Consider the following 22852-nt stretch of genomic DNA (forward strand, 5'->3'; position numbering starts at 1 on the left):
TGCTGGCTTAGTCTACCCGTCGGGGCTTCCACCACGCAGGCATCGACCCGGCGCTCGTCCTCGGGGCAATGTTTTTCTTCTCGCCGCGATGGACAGCGAGACGCGATGTGTCCCGGCATGTGGCAGTGAAAGCACAACGCTTTTGGTGGTGCAGCCGGTCGGCTTTCCTCCGGCCGTCGGGGGTCCTTCTTCGGTTCCCACTTCGCCCTCTTGCGGCATTCGAATGTCGGATGTCCGTAAATACCGCAGTGGCCACACCTGGTCCAGGGGGCGGGTGACCTGCCTCGTTTGTTTCCGGAGCTCGCTAATGACCTCCACGACGGGGGCGTTGGCCACTCTGTGTATAGGAAGGGCTTCATTTCTCTTTGGAATTGTTTCACCGACGTGATGTCATTCGTGAGCGCTAGTCGTTTAAAACGTTCATCGCGCGAGCCCAGCAGATGGAGGGCGGTGGCGGCGAGTACCTCTTCCCTGGTTGAATTTCGCCACTTCGACCCCAGGAGGGTGATGATACGATTTCCGTACGCTCCTGGTGTTTCGCCGTCCCGCGGTAGTTCCTCGGCTACCTTGATTAGCGACGCGGCTGCTACTTCTTGGCCACCGAAGTGCGCGGCGAATTGTTCCTTAAAATCTGGCCAGGTGAGCTCGTCGCCGTTCATTATCTGCGTAAGCCAATACGCTGCCGGACCCTCTAGGGCACGGTTTAGGGCAGAATACAGTGCGCTGTTTTTCAGGCGGTGGTCCCTCATGAGCAGGCCGACGGCTGTGCACCAGGCGGCTGGATCTGCGTCCGCGGCTTCGGGGTTGAAGCGCGGTAGCGATACCCAGGTTGCCCGGTGTCCTTTCTTCTTCTTCTTCTTCTTCTTCCTCTTCTTCTTCCCTAGCGACCGCTTTAGTGCGCGCACGATACTCTTACGATCCCGTGCCGACAACGTGTGTTCGGATGCCACTTCTGATGTCGAGTCTGAATCCGAATCCGAGCTCGAGTCACATTCCGAGTCCGAGCTCGAGGCGTCCTCCCGGGCAGGGCTCGCGGGAGATTGCGATTCCGTGTTGGAGTTCTCCATCGTCCGGTCGCGGGTGGGGTACCTTTATTGTCGACAGTGACACTAGTGACGAGGGCCTCAGGCTTGATAACGAATTCGCGGCCAACGGGAGGACTATCATATAAAAAGCAACAGGATACACGAAATAATATAATTCTGACTAGGACAACATAAACGCAAGAAGTGTTGATATTGAAAAAAATATTTAATTTTGTATATAAATATTTTCATATTTAAAAAAGTTTCCGGAAGCAGGAAGATTTACAAACAAATAATATCATAAACCGAATGTTTCATGATCCTTTTCTAATTAGAGTGTGTCACAGCATGTGAGAACGTTTCTTAAAAATATGACTTATTGCAAATACTTAATCGCAATTATAAACGATTAAGACCTTCTCACAACGAGGCAATCTATCCAAAGTATAAAACTCGTTATACTTGATGAGAAAACAAATCTCTACTTAGGTTTCATTTCGTTTCATCGCGTTCATAAAAAGTGATTTGTATGAACACATCGTGCAATTTAGTAATTAGGACCGTTGATCTCGCTGCAACATAGATGGATAGAAAAAAGCCATTTAAAATGATACAACGTCGGGAAGACAATTATGAAAATTATAAATGGAACACAAGATAAAATTGTTTAAGATTAATTCTTCTTTTTTTTTTTTTTTTAATCGCGAGTGTTTGCAAACGAAGTTTCAATCTGTTTACAATGATAGCAACGAGAGGAGGATGTCTATGAAAGTTATAAATGCGATATTGAATAACATTTCTGCGAGTGGGTTTGTTTTTCGTTACAAATGTTTTTTAAACGAATCTGCAATCTGTTGGAAACAACGGAACAGTAACGGGACGACTGATAGGGAAATAAAAAAGATCGCGTTTTATTTGAACAGACAAATCTTTGAAATCTATTCGAAAGTCTATTTGAAATGGTACGAGCTCGAAAAGAACGGTGAATACTATAGAAGAAGGATTAATTAAAATTCTTATTAATCTGTACGCTTTGTATATTAAATACCTTGATCGATGCCAAGATAACAAATTATTATACAAAACAGTGAAGTATCCACGTCTGACATTAATATTGAGTATTACCATTACTGTAATTTAATTTTTAACCGATCCTGAAAATTCCTTAGAACGTAAAAAGTATAAAATGTTACTGTGCATTTCATGATTAAATGCACTGTAATTTAGAAACAGTTATGAAGCGGAAACAAATAATTTATTCAGAATAAGAATTCTACGTAATCATGTTAAAAAAAAAACGTACTTATAACGCGTTTAAACTCCAAATATGTAAAGACAATAAGGGAAAAGAATTAAACGAAGAATCGTATTTTTTGTAAATTCACACAAGATTTTATCTAAAAAAAAATTAAGATTTTTTGAAGAACGTACAAGACGGAACACGAACAATAAAAAAGGGATGTTAAATACAAAAAATAGATTGAAATTTAGATTATGAAATATAAAAAAAATGATATTGCATAATTTACAATTATTTTCGATAGCTTACGTCAGTATGTTGGAGTGTAAACTATAAAATATTCAAAAACTGATACCATTCAGACATAATTTAGAAAAACAATAAATTGCGGAAACCGATAGTTAAAACTCGATACGATCGATACTCCAAAGCTCTAATCCTAATAATTACTCAGCAATAATAACCGATAATTCATGTTGATTAATGTTTGAACTCCGTTTTTTTTCTGTATGTGTATACAAATTTTGTACAGTTTGATAAAGCGAAATTAAATTATCATCCTTTTGTACTACTTCAAACATTGAGATTTGTCATCTTCAAGGTCGATCACACATAGTTTCAGATTGCGGAGTTGCAAGGGTAATTAATTTTGCAATCGGTTTTCCTTTGATATAGATGTGCATACAAATAGCCATTGATTGACAATATACCGAAGCAATTCTAGTTTAATTTGAAGTCATCGATCCTTTGATATTTTTGGAAGAATAGTAAAAGTACAGAGAAAACAAGAAAAAATGGCGTTAACTAAAAGATAGCTCCAATGTATCTCATAAATATTATCTATATATCATTTGTAAGATGTAAGTGACCAAGATATCGAATTATAGAAAAATTGTATGTAATGATCAATACTTGAACGTTACTTACATTTATGTACATGAAAATTTGATCTTTTATTAACTAAGTTATTGATCGACAAAATGACTTCCTACATAATTCTCCGCCTGAACTGAAATGCATATTTTTTTTTACGCAAGCCTTATGTGTAGCTAGCAACGAGCAAACAGATTAATTACTTTACACACGGTCGTATCTTGTTTGCTGTAGGCGAGTTCTCTCGTGTATTCAACGAAGTACTCAACTTTAAAGCGATAACAGAAGAACATTATTGTATCGATAAAAATCATGCTTTTTTCAAAGAAATATGTAACTCGTATTTTTTTTAAAGTAACCCTCATAATGTATTAAATAAAATAATCATACATTTTTTTTGTTCAACATTTGTAAAATACGATATTATCAAGATCACCAAGGAGGTAATCTTCAATTCTTAATGAATATAATAAAAAACATAATTAATGATTGTTTGATGGTTTTATTATTATCTCTATAATACAAAAGCACAACATCGTGTCAACAGTTTATATAGTTCGTATGTTTCTGTAGGAATACACAAATAATAGTTCTCTATCACAACGTAATCTAAAGGGAAAACCCTGACTAAATGACAAAAATATCGGTAATAACTGGAACTAATGAATGTTAAAAGCAATCAGTATATTCCATACAAACTTCCATCAACACGATTCGTTCTTCATTCTCTCAACACACTAAGACCGCAATCTTTAAACGCTTATAAAACCATAAGCAATCGTGAAGTTTAGAATTCGCTAACTGGGCGTCTCTCAATCCAGTTTTTGATCTTGGGCAGAAGGAGGACCTTTTTCTCCAGCAGCTTCAGATTCTCGTAATTCTCGATCAGATCAAACTTGTACATAAAGTTCAAATAATCGAGCAGAGCAACGAATGTTAAATCAGCCCAAGAGAGAGTACCATCGTAGAAGTAGCCGTCATTTTCCTTCACTTGCTGGTCCAAACGCTCTAAAATGAACGGCAGCGTCTCTTCAGCAGCCTTGCGTTTTGCAGCTTTGACCTTCTCGTCCTCCTCATAGTGGAAGGCGGCAATTTCTGAAAATTTGTTTTCAGTTAAATACTATTCGCTAATGTTATACTAATTTGAATACAGTGTTGTGCGAAATTTAAATGATACTGAAGATAGAATTACAATCCTTTTTAATCCTTTGTCTTGTATTGTTGACATACGTGTATCGTTCGATTAAATCAAATATTAAATCGGATTTCAACTAATAAATACCTGAACAGATATGTACTATCTGTTATCAAGATTCTCATAAGATTTATGCAAAACAGCACTGGATACTCACTATGACGAATATCATGAATAGTATCAACAGTGGCATCAATATGAAGATTTGCCCAGTCAGTCTTTCCAGCTAAGTCATATTGTTTGGCCAAGTAACGGCAAATAGCTGTAGACTGAGCAACCTTCCTTCTATCAGCTACGAGCATAGGAAGCTGGCCATAAGGAGTCACTAAAAACATACAACTAATAGAATCAAAGATTCTATCGAACAAACAGATTATGATGCTTCTTAAATATCTAGCTTCCTGTTATCTGTTTTGGAAAGATATAATTTAATTTATTGATAATTTATCAGCAAACAAAGGGCATTGTCTCCTTAACAATACCTATTGTTCTCCCACATATCTTATAGAGCAATGGAGAGTAAACAATAATCTCTGTTATACTCTGCATAATTGTGTTCTACTTTATTTAGCTACTTTAGTTAAATTAGGAAAGATGAGATTTAAGAAACAGAATTTCTTTAAATTTTAAGCTTACAGGGCTTTATTTCTGGCCAGACGTCCTTTTTGATACGTTCATCTTCAAATGGAATACTAGCATAGCTGAAGAAGAACGGATTGGTTCTGCCAATGCCGTAACTGGGAAGTAAGTCAATTTATAGAGCGGCATCTTCCTGGAAGTATAATATATACAAAGTAAAAACAAAGAATCATTGATGATAAGAATTATATTATTACAAATTATGAAGTATAAGACAATTTAAGTAAAAAGCATCAACTACTAACTACTCGCATAGCTATTTGTATCTTTATATTTTAATATAGCTTAGATATAAAAAGAATATTATTTTTGGATGTAATAATGTATAAACTTGCGCCAAATATTATAACAAAATATTGCACTTTCTATTTAAGTAGGATAGACATATTACCGGCATTTATCTTTTTTCTATAGCAATGAAATTGTTTATAAAAAAGTTTATAAGAAAACTATCAATTAATGCAAACAACGCATTTCAAAATATTAATTACATTCGCACGATTCGTTATCTCTAGTATTAATTTAACCATATGGTTCTATACACCCAAGACCCTCTAACAGTAATTTAGTACCATTACTAGTCGTATGTACAATGTATGTTTGTATACAACTTTCGTAACTACAAAACATTCAGCATGATTATATATTCTTCCAAACTTAAGAAACATTTTCTAATTGTATATTTAAATTTATCGATCAATTATGAACATGTAATAACATTTATTTCTTTCAACTACTAATTTTTAAATCATCTGCTGTTCGGTTAATTGAAGGATGTCGGCTTTCTGTAGAAGTATTTCATTTTTATTATTTAATTATGAATAAGGAAAAAACATACAAAATATAGTTTTTAAACGGTTTATTATTTATAAAGAGAAACTTTGACTCAGGATATATATACTATATATATACTATTTACTTACAATTTTTTTTTTAAGACTTCAAAGTCGAAACAAGCACAGGAAATTTCCAAGCCGGTTAACAGAAACTTGAATGAGACAAAAATAACCTTTAGATCTCTATATGTTCTTCTTCCCCTCTGTTGCTTCCATGTAACTCTTATCCTATTGGTGGAGCTGTGCTGATATGTGAAATTATGACTACATAAAAACATCCGGAAAGACTCATTGAATGATTTTATAGTTTAAGGTTAATAAATTTCCATAAATTAAAGTTTAAAACTTATGAGAACATGTTTTCTGTAACAAAACTTAGTAAAAACAAACTAGTAAGGTTTATAGATTCTTTAATGATTATGTATGTATTCATAAACTAGTTCGATAAACATCGTTCGATAAAACGTCGAACAACACACAACATTGAAGCGCGAAATTTCAAATTCAAGGAAAGATAAATAACAAATATTGCGAACAAATGATATTAAATTTACAATAATCTCATGTAAGAAAAAATAAAAGGGATAAAAGTAGTACAGAAGATAGAAAAATCTATAAAACTGGTGGCTGGGAAATAGAAAATATATAAATTTATGTTATTAGAGTTTAGTACTTCTGTCGATCAATGTGTTACGACCGTTCGCGGAGAGACGCAGTCGCAGTAGCGAGAGGCGTAAATTCTCGTTACGATTCGGTGAATCGACGCCGCGAAGTAATCGTTCCCCTGTTTCGGTTAAGATAAGAGGTGGTTAAATGAATATGACACAGTATAGTAAGTTATATTTCACCGTTTATTCCAACAACTTATAACGAAGGCAGTTACGCTGATGCGTATGTACGAGATGAATAAGTGACTGATCTGTGGGTGTGTCCTACCCGGTGGAAGGATATTGACCGTTCGAAGGATGTAAAATCAGAACTGTCTTGGGAGACGATGCTGTCTCGGAGGAAAGCTAAGGATGGGTGTGTCTAGCGCACGGGACCATCGGATTTGTTGGTGACGATTTTAGTTAGGATTTTAGTTCAAGCTGAGTTGACCGTGATTCAATTCACGAATATCGGAGAGGAAAAGTCGTAATTCACAATATTACACACAATAATACCTTCACATAAAGGAACACAGCTCAGATGAGACTTTTTATAGTTAAACTTTTAACGTACTCATAGACACGAAAATTTTTTTTTAAATAGAACTGTTACATTTTACGACACGTATAACATCGAACATTTACCAACATAGCAATGCCAGCGTACATATATATATACTGGTGTACTGGTCATCTTTTTTCCACACGTTTTTAGCTTTTTAGCTGATTGTGAATGGGCGCCTAATCAGCCAATCAGAAATGGCCGGTATTGTATGAATCCTTTTCTTCAATGCTTGAAGAGCTGGATATTTATCCAAAACTGGTGCCCCAAACATATATTCGAAATTTTCAAGGGTCTCTGCAAATACGAAGTCCGCCCATGTCGTCTGAAAAAAGGTTTGGATACATTTATTTTGTACCTCCTCTATTAAACAATTTTTTTAATTTACCTTGAAAAATGTGAAAAATCGAACTCTTAACTAAAGATCACTAGCTTTTTAGGAAGAATTTGGATTTTTATTTTATTGTCAGAATTTAATGGATAATTTTAGAAATTTCAACCTTTGGAGGTATTTGTTAATTAAAAATGACAAAACTGGTATTATGTAAAAAAGAGTAATGTGTATCCTGAATCAATGTCGAATGGAAATTAGACAGTTCTATAAAAATAAGCCTTCTCACGATTCCACAACTTCATAGCTTAATTAAATACAATTCTTCGGCGATATAATTACAAATACATTTACAGGAATTGTGTGATATGATAAATATCTCGTTAAAGAAATTGAAATCGTAAACTCTAGATTCTAGTATTCTTTCACTTTCATGTTTCCTATGAGCTCTTCAATCGCTAAATATTTTGCAATGAAACACGTATTATTAAACAACATAATCATACTAAATTAATTTAATGTGACTATTTATTATTATTATATAATAACACAGTGATGAAAGAAATAAACTGGTCAAGTAATCTAAGGAACGATAATACGTATCTATGTCAGTGACAGTGAGAAAAATTCAGATATCTGTACTTAAGTGATTACACTTATAAGTATCATTATATATTATATAAATATGATATTTCGAATGGTATCATTTATCAATCATTAAACAAGAGTGTCATATCCAGAGAAATGATTTTACATATCTTCATCTTTGCTTTGATTACGATAGTAATAATTTCTATCAAACTTGATGAGGAAGATACATGAATAATTATCTAAAAGCTGAAGATCTTGGCAAATTCATTTGTACATAAACTAACAGGAGTGAATTTTAAAGATACACTCTGCTCTCAACAATTAAAGCTGTCTTGTCGCAACAAAGTTTCAATAATTTTTTATGGACAACATGGCCCAGTTTGCACAAAGACTAAAAATTTTAACATTAAATTTGGATAAAAAATCTTACGGTAGAAGGAATGATATATCCTTCATATTTGCCAATAATCTGGTCGAATTTAGTCAGGTACAATGGTATTGTTTCGTTCAAAAGTTGATTCATCCTCGCTTCCTTCCTTTCAGGATCCTCCTCCATGCGACAGTAGCAGATAGCTGAAACGTATATGAAACCAACCGTTACGTTCATTTGTGTTTTTCCCCCCAAACGAAGAGAAAATAAGTTGTGAAAGAAGGAGTAGCCTCTCATAGTTCCTACAATTTCTTTATTCTCTTTGCTTTCTTCAATATTGCCTCAACAAGTTCCTGTGGTTCACGATACTTGAAATATATACAATGTTACCAGCGTGGAAATTGTCTTGGAAACTTGGAAAATCTTTCAAGAGGAACAACATTGCTAACTGAGATTCGAGAAAGGAAAGGTAAGTAAATCCTTGCTTCTACTTAGAGCTTTTTTATTTACTTCTGACGAGTAAAGTACTGTTATTAAAATTTGATTAAAAGTACCAAGAATGTCGAGATATAAACAACCATTTGTGGAAAGGTCAGGAGAAGCAGAATTATCGAATAAACGTTATATAACTCTTAGTGATTAAGTAAGAGAAGAGAAACGAGAAAAAAGTCTTTTATCTAGGTCTTAATAAAGTATACTATATTTATCTCCATATCAAGAATAACAACAAGATATAAACAGTCTTCTAGAAATTGAGTAAATATTACATAATTACATCTTGAGCAATACTTTGCGTCTTAGCTTTTGCTTAATCATTATGATAATCTTAAATATCTGTAAATTCTTCACAGACTCTTTGCATCTTCTATACAGGTATCTCATGATCATGTGATAACACACAGGAAGAAAAAATAGAGGAAAAAACAGCGTAAAAAAAAGTTGCGTAGGAGTATCGTCGCACTACATCATTCGACAATTGATGCACGTCATGGCGATCGTCACGGTTTAAAGCAGGCCATCAAAAACACGTTTGTTATCGTACGGAAAAATCTGCGACGTTCCAGCTGTTCAGGTGCATCGAATTGTGAATCATCGGCGGTACGAAGCAAGGCGAGGGGCGTAAATAGAAAAAGAAGAGAAGAGAAGGATTCGCATAAATGATAAAATATAATCGTTCGTTCCTCGTCGATGGCGGATGGATAGCTTTAATCGTGGACGATATCGATACGATTATATTTTATACATTTGAAACAAATATAAAAGACGAGCAAAAACCAGAGATACGATCGTTATGATATTATTCAATCGGTAGCCTATTTACCTCGTTTTTTGTTCACCTTCTCTGTCTAGTAATAATTTTTCGATTCGACTGGCGTGACGTTACGTTGGCGGTGTAAAAACACGATTTTAAACACCTGCGGATAGTTGCATGAGTTTCGAGCGATTCCATTCCCTTCGATTTATATTTATGCGATCAACGCGCGGATCGTTAACGCATTATGCAGATAGCAGATGTTACGTAATCACACATATCGTAATTGGAAATTAGTAACGTTATCGCGTACCAGGATCTTCCTGTCTTTGATCATTGAGTAACACTTCGTTGTCCTCGCTCCTCCCGCGGATAACCAGCGTTTATCATATAGAGACAGGGATTTGCAAAGAATAAAAGTTGTAGAACGTTGAAAGGCGTTGAGAGAAACGTGATGTTATCCCGTTATTCGTTAACGCAACGCAGTTAAAAAAAATCCCGTAGGAAGATTACGATAATAGATAACCTGAGTCGAGTGTTTGTCGGGGGATCTAAAAGATTCTTTCCAGTTGAGCGTCTGAGATTGCAGAGAAGAAAATTTGGAAGCCATCGAATTCGTGATGTCGATAGAAATCTTCATTTGGAATCGTTGTATCATAACGTAGTCTGCTTATTGTCGATAAGACTTTACTAAACTAAAAGTGACTACTAAAAGTTTCTATCCTCTAAATTCTATCTACGATTCTATAATCTAAAAACTGACTTTTGCAAACAAACTGTAACATTCGCTTAACGGAAAGACATACGTATCTTGTTTGTACCCGTCTTTTCACAATGAATTCTTGAACGTCTGTCTCTGTGGTGAGACAAATGCAAAGTCATCTCATCAGTTACTCACCTTGCTCCAAATCTTCAAGAGTATCGACGAGCACGTCGCATATCAACGCATCCCTTTCGTTCCTTCCCATTAGATCGTACTTCCTCGCCAAGTATCGCGCCACAGCGTCAGCCTGCGCTACCGGTTTCCCGTCTACCTCCAGCACAGGCAGCTTTTTATAAGGCATTGCTAAGAACAAACATGGCTCATATGAACACTGTGTAGAGGGAAACGATCGATAGGAAATCACAACACAGCTTCCGAGGCCGTTGCGTTCTTGTGAATAGATGAATCGAAATCATTTCGGTTTTAATCAACATGGCCTAGTAAAGAAATACAGAAATGTCTTCTTTCTCCTTTTTTTCTTTTCTTACGATTACGATGGACAGGGTATCGCGTGTTTTTGACTGTTGGGAAGAACCTAAAGTTTTTAAAATCAAGGATAAAAGATAATACCAAACACGGAAAAAATATTAGAAAATGTACACGGTTCTTGTAATGAAAATTGAAATGCAAGGAATATAAATCGAATGTCTCTTGCGAACGTAATTTTGTGTTTTACACCGACAGGATTGATTTACAGACTTACGTTGATTTTTTGTTTCTCCATTTGCAAGCGACATATAAGATTATATCGAAGACTATGCTGCGTAAAACTTTTATTATACCATTTACGATAGAAATGTCGCAACAGAAGATCGAATTTTATGTCTGCTTTGTTCTTTCGACTTTTTAGCTATGTTCTTGTTCATTTCCGAACTGATTTCAATTTTTTATCCTTTTTTTCCGACAAGTCCTAAAAAGTTTTTAATTTAACGAGAAACGTAGAAGTATTTTTGTATTCCTATTTTAAGTCACCTATTTACGGTTTTCTCAAAATATTCGAAATGCTTCGATTCATTGAAAACAATAAAGATAGCAACACAAAAATTCGAGAATCGTAAGTGAATTAAGTTGGTATTCGATAAACACGATATTACGGAAGCAAAACTTAATGAAAAGTTCGACTTTATTCCGTATGAAATTTTACTTTAAGTAAGTTTAGCCTGCACGTGAAACGAAAGTTTTATATACAGAAAAGTTTGAGTAAATGGTAGATATCTGAGAGTTGAACGATGAAAGTAAAAATCGATTCTTCACGCTTACAATCCTTGTATTCAGGCCAGAGTTGTAGGGGGATCCTCTCGTCGGTATACTCGATGCCAATATATGCAAATATGTACCGTATATGTTCGGCACTACCACGGGCATTGAAGTAGATTAGTTTGTAGGTAGGTTCGTCGCTCATTTTCCTTGCTCTGTCAACTTATCGAGAAAAATGTTACAATTAACTCGTGTAATTAACAGACTGTGTGCGTGTTTGTGTGTAGAGAGAACAATTTATTTATAGATGGAATAATTCGTATAATACGCAAAATAAATCATTTAGAAGGCTGGAATATGTGTTTTTGAAACAATTAATTATGTGGAAAAATATTTCAAACGAGATATAATTATGAAAAAAATAATAATTAAATGTATGTAAATGTATGTAATAATAGTTAAATGTATGTAAATGTAATAATTAAATGTAATTAGTTGTGAAAAAAATAATAATAAAAAATAAATAAATGTAAAAAAAGAATTAAATGTAATTAGTTTCTTTTTACGCACGCGATATTATTGGCGATATATGAAGGTCAACTTTATTTTTTTAAATAGACATATTTATACGTATATTTATAGATATAAATACATATATTATATAGATATAATAGTATATATAATATATATAATAATATAAATGTCGAGTCTGAATCTCTGAGTCCGAGCTCGAGGCGCCCTCCCGGGGAGGGCTCGCGGGAGGTAGCGGTTCTGCGTTGAAGTTCTCCATCGTCCGGTCGCGCGTGGGGTACCTTTATTGTCGATAGTTACACGAGTGACGAGGGCCTCAGGCTTGATAACGAATCCGTGACCAACGGGAGGACAGGTTCCCTTGCTCTAACTCACACGTGCACCACTCCCTGCTCGTAAGGCACTCGACTTCCTTCACCGATCAGCTCTCTAGCAAGACTGCTCGTCATCCCAACGACGCCACCGAAACAAGACTCCGGTCGAGTGTCTCAGTACACACGATCCTCCGATCGACGTACGATTGCTATCGGTTTGGACTTGCGATTGTTTCGTTATGGCTATATTAGGGTCTAGGTTGCAAGGTTAGGGTGTTTTCCTGAAGTTCCAGAGGGGCCCCGGCGTCCTTTCGTCTCCGACTCGGCCATCCTGACACTTACACGTCCTCGTGTGTGGCCTGCTGGCTTAGTCTACCCGTCGGGGCTTCCACCACGCAGGCATCGACCCGGCGCTCGTCCTCGGGGCAATGTTTTTCTTCTCGCCGCGATGGACAGCGAGACGCGATGTGTCCCGGCATGTGGCAGTGAAAGCACAACGCTTTTGGTGGTGCAGCCGGTCGGCTTTCCTCCGGCCGTCGGGGGTCCTTCTTCGGTTCCCACTTCGCCCTCTTGCGGCATTCGAATGTCGGATGTCCGTAAATACCGCAGTGGCCACACCTGGTCCAGGGGGCGGGTGACCTGCCTCGTTTGTTTCCGGAGCTCGCTAATGACCTCCACGACGGGGGCGTTGGCCACTCCGTGTATAGGAAGGGCTTCATTTCTCTTTGGAATTGTTTCACCGACGTGATGTCATTCGTGAGCGCTAGTCGTTTAAAACGTTCATCGCGCGAGCCCAGCAGATGGAGGGCGGTGGCGGCGAGTACCTCTTCCCTGGTTGAATTTCGCCACTTCGACCCCAGGAGGGTGATGATACGATTTCCGTACGCTCCTGGTGTTTCGCCGTCCCGCGGTAGTTCCTCGGCTACCTTGATTAGCGACGCGGCTGCTACTTCTTGGCCACCGAAGTGCGCGGCGAATTGTTCCTTAAAATCTGGCCAGGTGAGCTCGTCGCCGTTCATTATCTGCGTAAGCCAATACGCTGCCGGACCCTCTAGGGCACGGTTTAGGGCAGAATACAGTGCGCTGTTTTTCAGGCGGTGGTCCCTCATGAGCAGGCCGACGGCTGTGCACCAGGCGGCTGGATCTGCGTCCGCCGCTTCGGGGTTGAAGCGCGGTAGCGATACCCAGGTTGCCCGGTGTCCTTTCTTCTTCTTCTTCTTCTTCTTCCTCTTCTTCTTCCCTAGCGACCGCTTTAGTGCGCGCACGATACTCTTACGATCCCGTGCCGACAACGTGTGTTCGGATGCCACTTCTGATGTCGAGTCTGAATCCGAATCCGAGCTCGAGTCACATTCCGAGTCCGAGCTCGAGGCGCCCTCCCGGGCAGGGCTCGCGGGAGATTGCGATTCCGTGTTGGAGTTCTCCATCGTCCGGTCGCGGGTGGGGTACCTTTATTGTCGACAGTGACACTAGTGACGAGGGCCTCAGGCTTGATAACGAATTCGCGGCCAACGGGAGGACTATCATATAAAAAGCAACAGGATACACGAAATAATATAATTCTGACTAGGACAACATAAACGCAAGAAGTGTTGATATTGAAAAAAATATTTAATTTTGTATATAAATATTTTCATATTTAAAAAAGTTTCCGGAAGCAGGAAGATTTACAAACAAATAATATCATAAACCGAATGTTTCATGATCCTTTTCTAATTAGAGTATGTGACAGCATGTGAGAACGTTTCTTAAAAATATGACTTATTGCAATTACTTAATCGCAATTATAAACGATTAAGACCTTCTCACAACGAGGCAATCTATCCAAAGTATAAAACTCGTTATACTTGATGAGAAAACAAATCTCTACTTAGGTTTCATTTCGTTTCATCGCGTTCATAAAAAGTGATTTGTATGAACACATCGTGCAATTTAGTAATTAGGACCGTTGATCTCGCTGCAACATAGATGGATAGAAAAAAGCCATTTAAAATGATACAACGTCGGGAAGACAATTATGAAAATTATAAATGGAACACAAGATAAAATTGTTTAAGATTAATTCTTCTTTTTTTTTTTTTTTAATCGCGAGTGTTTGCAAACGAAGTTTCAATCTGTTTACAATGATAGCAATGAGAGGAGGATGTCTATGAAAGTTATAAATGCGATATTGAATAACATTTCTGCGAGTGGGTTTGTTTTTCGCTACAAATGTTTTTTAAACGAATCTGCAATCTGTTGGAAACAACGGAACAGTAACGGGACGACTGATAGGGAAATAAAAAGGATCGCGTTTTATTTGAACAGACAAATCTTTGAAATCTATTCGAAAGTCTATTTGAAATGGTACGAGCTCGAAAAGAACGGTGAATACTATAGAAGAAGGATTAATTAAAATTCTTATTAATCTGTACGCTTTGTATATTAAATACCTTGATCGATGCCAAGATAACAAATTATTATACAAAACAGTGAAGTATCCACGTCTGACATTAATATTGAGTATTACCATTACTGTAATTTAATTTTTAACCGATCCTGAAAATTCCTTAGAACGTAAAAAGTATAAAATGTTACTGTGCATTTCAAGATTAAATGCACTGTAATTTAGAAACAGTTATGAAGCGGAAACAAATAATTTATTCAGAATAAGAATTCTACGTAATCATGTTAAAAAAAACGTACTTATAACGCGTTTAATCTCCAAATATGTAAAGACAATAAGGGAAAAAAATTAAACGAAGAATCGTATTTTTTGTAAATTCACACAAGATTTTATCCAAAAAAAAAAATTGGCCTGTACCAATATTTTTATTTGTCGTTACAAGTTACGAGGGTATTAAAAAATTGGCCACGAATGGACCAGAGATAAGAATTTATCAGACTTGCTCTCGTAAATTTCAAGACGTTGCATCGGATATTCTTGAAAATCTTTGGACAATGGCCTCGATATTTCGCAGCTTCTATCCTCGAAGCGGAAGAACTCGGCGTTAAAAGCGACAGAACTGGAGAAACCCGGTGACCGCGAGCCTTTCACGCTCTCGACAGATTTCTTATCCCTCGTAATCCTCCCGGTGTCACCCAATTTCCACCCTCGTATTGCGATTTGTTGCTTCCAACGAGGCGACACCTTGTCTTGTGATTTCCTTTTTCGTCGCGTGAAACACGACCGAACACTTGTTCAAACACACAATTCATATTTATCTAACTCGACAAAACGCCGTGTCATTGAAACAATAGCATTCTTTGGCTTTTATGTAAATTCCAATAAATTATGATAATGTTCGTGGAGACATTATTGCTACCTATTTTATCTGTCGTGATCCAAATTGATTTGTGGCTACGTATGTATATATATATATATTTGTATTTTCTTTTGTTCTTTCTTTTTAATTTATGTGATCTGAGAATTACATTTCTGAGAGTTCGGTGAAATTCGATGCTTTATTTTTATCAGTAGAATCTTCCTTGTCATTGTCAGAGCGCAGACGTTTACGCGTTTACGGAAAGTTTAAGTTAAGTTAAGATTCGCGGTAATTATCGGATTTTTGTCCTCTTTTATCTGCTTTTTTTATTCGCAACTTATATGAGATATGAATTAATATTCAACGACGTGCGCTCTGTGCCACGAAATGAATTATCTCGCGTTAAGACTGCGGCAATTCTTACGTTTGATATTTCATTTAACGAACAGCCGCGCGTTCCTGAGTTTAAAAACCGCCACTCTGAACTTACGCTGAGAATAATATCAGGAAAAGCGAACGAGAGATGATTAGAAAGAAAATGCGAGGAGCAGTGAGGGGGATATTACTAGACTGCGCTTTTTTGTGCAAGTATAGCAGGATGTTTGGGAGTGTAAAATTTTAACGAATGCGTATAATATGAAAAAATATATGAAATATCCAAGGTATAGTTTTATTAAACTTACTTTTTATAATGCTTCGTAGGTAAAACAATTTTCTATCCAGATTCCACTTTCTCAATTATATTTTCAAAAATGCTCGATAAGGAGTACAATTTTCTACCCAGGTTGTACCTTTCTAATTATATCTTCCAAAATTCTTGATAGGTGAAACAATATTCCACCGACGATTTACTTTTTTAATTGTATCCCCAAAAATATGGACCTGCTTAACGTTTAGATATTATTATTTTTTTCGTTGTTACTTGATACGGCTAGCAATTAAATAGTGAGAATAAGAAGAATTGGAAGTGCCATTTTCGAAAAAGAATTTTGTTTTTCCTTGAAGAGGTTGTTTGTATGAAGGTTAATATCACTAAATATGAAGGGAAGTGTAATCATAATAATTCGTACAGTTTTTAACGTTTCATACGTGATATAGGTTGTGTATGATGTATGTTGTACGATTAGTTCCCTAAATTAGACTGTGTGCACCATGTGCCAGCAAACTCCCTCCATCGTACTTGAACATGTGCGTAGATAAATCTGCCTCAATTATCCCATCAGATAAGAAAATCTCTACTGACCTTCTTAAGCAAACTACATAATGGACTTACATATCTTCTCTTAAGATATAAAGAAGATATTTTTTTTATCGTTAATTAACAGATCTTTGAAACGATAGAATAGAGATATCGTAAAATTATATAAAGTATTATAATATGCGTAATAAATAAGTATCGTTATATTTTTCTAATAAATAACATTCCCTTAAACAAACAATTTCTCATAAACAGTCGTTTCCCAGAAAACTTTAGTTTCGATACTGGCAACTTTATCTACTTCCGCTCTTCAATTATGAAGGATTAATCTTTACGAAACTTTTGGAACGGCTAAAGATTTCTCACGATGAAACGCGACGAATTCGATACAAACTACGCGGAAATAAAGACAGCTGCGATGGAGGATCGCGGGATTGATATTAATTAATTAATCTGTGGCAACCATTATATCGATTCGTTACGTTATTGCGACAGGCCACGCAACATTTTATTGCTTCTGTTTCTACAATTTAATTACAAAGTATTCAATTTCCCGTTATAAACAAGGAAAGGACTGCAAGTTTGTACAGCTTTTATCAAGATTACGTGCCATTGAACATATCGATTGATTGACTTCTCATGTTTCGTATTAATCGACATCCGATATAGCTATGGGACCAGGAATATTGAAATATTGGGAAGTCAGTTATATTCAGGTGTTCTATAGATTTGACGTATAAGCCTTGTAACATGTACTTCTTCATCAGACGTTTACGAGATACTGAACGATGGCTACGCTTGTAGTATCCAAAAATTTTACGTCGATTTATAATCGATGATTCGATCAAACTATAGATAGATTTGAATATTCTACGAATTGAATTTAATATTAAGAATTTTAGTTGTATAGATCATCGCCGAAAGTCTGTTACACGGACCCTTTCAACAGTTCTATACACACTTCTATTATATATTTTATTTTTTAAAAATAACGCTTTGGCATGATCAAGGATCGGAAGTATAAAAAATGATTGTGACAATTCGAGCAGTGAAAGCCTCTAGAGTAACATTATATTGGTCTCTATAGCGACATTGTGGTACCGTGTCATTTTCAAAGTTCTCAGAATTGGTACTGTATCCGATTGCAATGTTTAATATTCTTCCCGGTTCCTGGAAGAATTTCTTCAAAACTACGTTAACCCATGAAGAATCAACCAACAGTTTCTCATAATGCCGTTTTATCCGCATCCTTTGAAACTCATGAAATTGTAGAATCCAGATAGAAAAAGTAGAGACAAGGTAAACGCAAAGCTCATCCTTGGAATTGCTTGTCGTGGTGATAATGTTAACAAATAGAATTCGATAACGCAAATTCATTGGGGAAAAGGTGACAGATGAAATTCGCTAACGCAACGTTGCCCGTTAATGGGCTAAGAATTACGCTCCATGGGATCGCTCACTACATTCTTCGAAACGACCCTCGTAATCCATAGGCTCGTAAACGGCTTCCGTAACCGTAACGAATTTCAATCTTGTTCACGGATCTCTGACCGCTCGTTTCGAGGGTAACGAGGGGGTTGCGTGTTCACGTGCGTGCAACAGAAGGTGTTATCGTGATTGTAAGGCGTGCTGGAGCAGATAAGTCCAATATGTTCGCGGAAATCGTCGAGATTCATTGCCCAAAGCTGGCTGATAGTCGAAATTAACTTCGCCTCGTCCGATTTCCGCGTTCACATCGCTTTCACGATGGTTAGGCGTTTCTTCGTTCGTTTCTAACGCTGAGTTTTCCCGTGTCGCAGTCAACCCATATTTGGATGTGTGTTCACGTTGCACAGAAAATGTGGTCGGGGGTTGAAACGCGGACAGAATGGAAAACGGACTATGGGAAACGCCGAGAAAGAGGCGTCGATGAGTTGAAGACACGTCGATGCCGAAGTACACGTGTATCTCGCGTCTTATAGCGAAGGAAGGATACGTGTGAAATTTTAGAAAATATTGGCTGGAAAATGTTCTAACGGACATTGAAGAAACGAATTTAAATTGTAAAAAGAAAAAGATGGTAGCCTAAAGACGTTCCGCTTTCTGTCCCATTACGGAAAACTGCAAAATCTATGTATCTTGAGAACAGATAAAGTTAAGAAATGAAAAGGAAAAATTCGATTTATTTTCGTTATATTTTATATTTACTGTATATTATCGGAATAGCCATCCCTGATTCAGAAAATCAATTACATATATCCCTTGGCGAGAGGGAGTGAGAATTAATCCGATTAATTGTAATGGTGGATCAGCTGGATCCTCATATTCTGAACGTCCAGAGACTCGCTAACTACGAAGCAACTGGTCTGTTTGTGACGTCTATCAATTGTTTGCTAGAGATTAATCTGCTGGTAAGCAGCGTCAAAATGCGACGATAACTAAACCGTCCGAAGATCGAATTATAGCAAATGAAACGCGTCTCTGCGCTAGTCTGACCGATTAACAGGGCCTATGGGGGTGGCTTCCAAATTTGCAAGCAAGGAATTACCGTGTAACGAGCAACTCGTATCGATTATTCAATGGGTTCATATGGAGGCGAATAGAAACACGAACTCGAAACGTTTTCGACTCGACGCTGAGTATCGCGTTCATCCTTTAAATGCTACTTCAACATGGGCAAACGTTCATTTTGGTAATGTCGAGTTTTCTCATTGAATAATCTTCCGTTCGTCGATTTTACACGCTTAACCGACTAGATAAATTCGATGATTTTAAGCAACGTAATTAATGTAATTGATTAATTTTTCTTAAAGTGTGAACTATGGATGAAAGATTAGAAACCGTAACATTACAGAGTACAAAGTTAGAAATACAGGGGAACTTTATATTTTCCTTCACTGCTGATTAATTTCTTGCTGAACGTGCAACGACTCGGGAAAACTGCCGTTGCCTGTTGCAAACTGATCGTAACGTACATAGATCAAGGAACATCACAAATTTCACTTGACTACTTACGTTCGTACAACGAAGAATCCACATAATACAGTACGGCTAATATATCACTATAGAAATCGGATGGTTATACATACGCAACAATTTGGAAGAGGATATTTGCTTTCGGGTTGGGAATATCAGGGAATAGAATTGTTATTATGCGAATGACTGACGTTGATTCAATGTAATTAGTTAGGAGTAGAATTACAGTAGAAAAGGCATCAATACGATGGAATTGCACAGTTATTGTAAAAAACAAACGATACTACATAATATATTTAGGTATACAGAAACAGTGACACTTCTGTATTGTCAATTATGATATAATTAAATGAGATAATACGAATAATTGTAAATGCTATTAAATTGTTAAATTTTAATAATTTCCAATTCATTTTCGTATCAAAGCAAATACGAACAATTTACAACGTTGCTAGTTATGACAATAAATTTCTATTTCTCGTGTCAGTAATTTCAAATGTCGTTGGTTGCAATCAAAAATCTGTCGGCGGAAAATTTTCACCCAAGCTTCGACAAATAAATGAAACATCGTATTATTCTCGGTCAATATCGAGTCACTTTCGAGATTACACGAATAAAATTTAAAAAATTTTTTTGATGAATTGCTCGTCGAGGCATCGTTCTGATGTCGATATCGCATTAAGCAACTCGAAGATCGAAGTCTTGGTAACGAGATTGTCGCATCAAAGACGAAGCGAGGCCTATTACCCAGGCGATGATGGAAGCTATGCAACTATAAAGAATACTAGCGCCTTTTTCTACGATTTTATACGACTCGATGCCAGTCGAAGCTCTTGGAAAATATTGCAACAAAAAGTCAATATATAAAACAAAAAATAGGAGGTTTTTCCTTAAAGCAATTTAATCACTGTCCACGCAACTTTTATTGTTCTCATCTAGAACCGAGCAAGAAAAATAACTATTTTATTTTTATACCTTCTCTATATTGGGATTGTAAAAATTTGTCTGTTTGAAATGCATTGGAAAATTTCGTCGAATTATAAAGTTACACCGTTGGTTGTCACCATAGAATCGATTTTAGAATGGATTTTAAAATAACGTAAGAACGATTTTAATGAAATTTTGAGAGTACATATGTACGCACATAGAGAAGCGAATGTAGTTCACAGGCATTGCTACTAGGAATATTTGTGACCTACATAGGTTTCAGGGAAAATAAATGTCTGTTGCAAATAACACTAATTACAAATTATATTTTTTCAAGCTTCGTGAAAACTCACATGAGAAATTAACCTGTCGAGATTCAGCATTTTTATATAATACTATCTTGACAAGTACATTTTACAAACAAACGAATATTACTAATTCGATACGAATAATTAATTAGTTTTTCAAGTTTTCTAAGATAAATAATAGAATCAGACATTATTCCAATTTCCACGAAGATCCATTGAAATATAATATCAGAAAATGATCTATTAACAATTTCAATTTTATTCGACGCTACTATAACCCTTCGCAATCGAGGGCTCCGCTAATAATATCAAATAAATTAAATAATTAATAAATTAAAAATTTAATAAATCAATAAATTAAAAATTTGTCCTTAACCTGTCAAATCATAATTATCTCACGTATTCTTGCAACGAACAGGTAAGATACAATCAGAAAAATAAACCGACGTATTGGCCGAAGATATATTACACTACCAAGCAAAATCGTATCGCACTGCGCGATAATAGTGAGTGAGTGAGTAGGTGATGAGTGGTGCGGCTATGACTGTTCATTCTACGCATATATTTAACCAATTATACGAAAACACGTTCTTTCTACTGAAATTACTTGGAGTATCTGGTAATATGAATAAATGAAACTTTCGAATGCAAAGTATTAATATTATTAACGAAAATTAGAAATATAATTTATCAAACGGGATACGTGTATATAGTAAACCAAAGAATACAATGAATTATGCAATAACGACAGAAAAATTAGCAGATATGACCAGATCTAATTATTCAACCACTATACCCCTGCATGTTCGAATCCTTGGGCGAACACCAGCAAACAGTTCGATCGATATTTTTCAACCTTCGAATTAGCTGTTATAACTAAAATATTTTCCATCGTTACAATGCATCCTGTCCCCAATTACATCGTTAATTTCGTTTCCGAGATTCCGCTACAATACTTCGCAACGAGCAATTCAATAATTGAGACAACGACTCGCGTGATGCGCAGCAGTACGCTGGCCGTGAATCAATTGCATCGGATTACCTCGATTAATACGATTTTCTAGGACTACGCTGTAATGTCGAGTTAATTAATACGATAAAGTGCAATCGCGATCCAATGGAAACGCCTTCATTCTTACTTTTTCGCGCGATTTCACATCGGAGTCTAAGGAAAACGAGCTGCATCTTGCGGCATCTTGCTGAAAAACTGAAATTCATAGGACACAGGAAATCTGGTAAACAATAAATACGGCATGGTTCCACGATATGGACGCAAAATCAATGCTGGATGGCACGCTAATTCGATTGGCGGCTGGACAGGTCGAAGCATAGAGCTCAAAGTGTTTCCTCAAAGTGTTTCCGTTCCCTCATCCTCCCTTCAATAAATATTGTTTCTCCCTCTCTCTCTCTCTCTCCCCCTCTCTGTCTCTTTCTCTTTCTCCTCCGAAAACTTGATCATCCGATTTGTGTAACGGAGTTTATTTTGTCTTTCTGTTAATAATCTGTTAATACCAATAAGTTGCCTAATCGCGACACTTCTCGAGAAAATTTCTTTTAATCGCAAGGCCGCATAATTTTGACGAAATCCATGTGAAAAGAGTGTCCGGAATTAGGATGAAAAATATGTTTATATTTCATACGTGTATATGTTTCAAAATAGTTGCAATATAGAAATACCTTGTTTGTAAAGAAGGTTGACTCTATTGAGATTAATCGTTTGGTTTCTGAAGAGTTCAATGTGAATAAGGTTTTACGGTAAATTGAAAGATGTAAAAATACGCGCGAAAGTGTACAAATATGCAAAGTCTAGCAGCTATTAATAGTTCAGTAAGTAAAATAAATTTCTGTCTAGG

At 36.5% G+C, this 22852-nt stretch overlaps 2 long non-coding RNA genes and 1 pseudogene across 4 annotated transcripts; 1 reads left to right on the top strand and 2 right to left on the bottom strand.

Moving 5' to 3' along the window:
• Positions 1-3620: 3620 nt before the first annotated feature.
• LOC126876102 (glutathione S-transferase-like) lies at positions 3621-5105 on the bottom strand (annotated as a pseudogene).
• A 1438-nt stretch (positions 5106-6543) lies between these two features.
• Positions 6544-12017, top strand: LOC126876119 (uncharacterized). 3 transcript variants are annotated; one of them, XR_007693934.1, is made up of 4 exons: positions 6544-7352; positions 8483-8778; positions 8861-9065; positions 9161-12017. It is a non-coding gene; the product is annotated as an uncharacterized LOC126876119 (long non-coding RNA). The 3 variants fall into 3 exon arrangements; XR_007693933.1 differs by having other exon boundaries at positions 9183-12017; XR_007693932.1 differs by lacking the exon at positions 8861-9065 and having other exon boundaries at positions 6547-7352; positions 9183-12017.
• LOC126876124 (uncharacterized) lies at positions 9662-17032 on the bottom strand. The gene is made up of 2 exons (XR_007693939.1): positions 16295-17032; positions 9662-11743 (listed from the first exon to the last, which is right to left on the bottom strand). It is a non-coding gene; the product is annotated as an uncharacterized LOC126876124 (long non-coding RNA).
• Positions 17033-22852: the final 5820 nt, after the last annotated feature.

The sequence above is a fragment of the Bombus huntii genome, unplaced genomic scaffold, assembly GCF_024542735.1.
Source record: "Bombus huntii isolate Logan2020A unplaced genomic scaffold, iyBomHunt1.1 ctg00000064.1, whole genome shotgun sequence".
Classification (NCBI taxonomy): Eukaryota; Metazoa; Arthropoda; class Insecta; order Hymenoptera; family Apidae; genus Bombus; species Bombus huntii.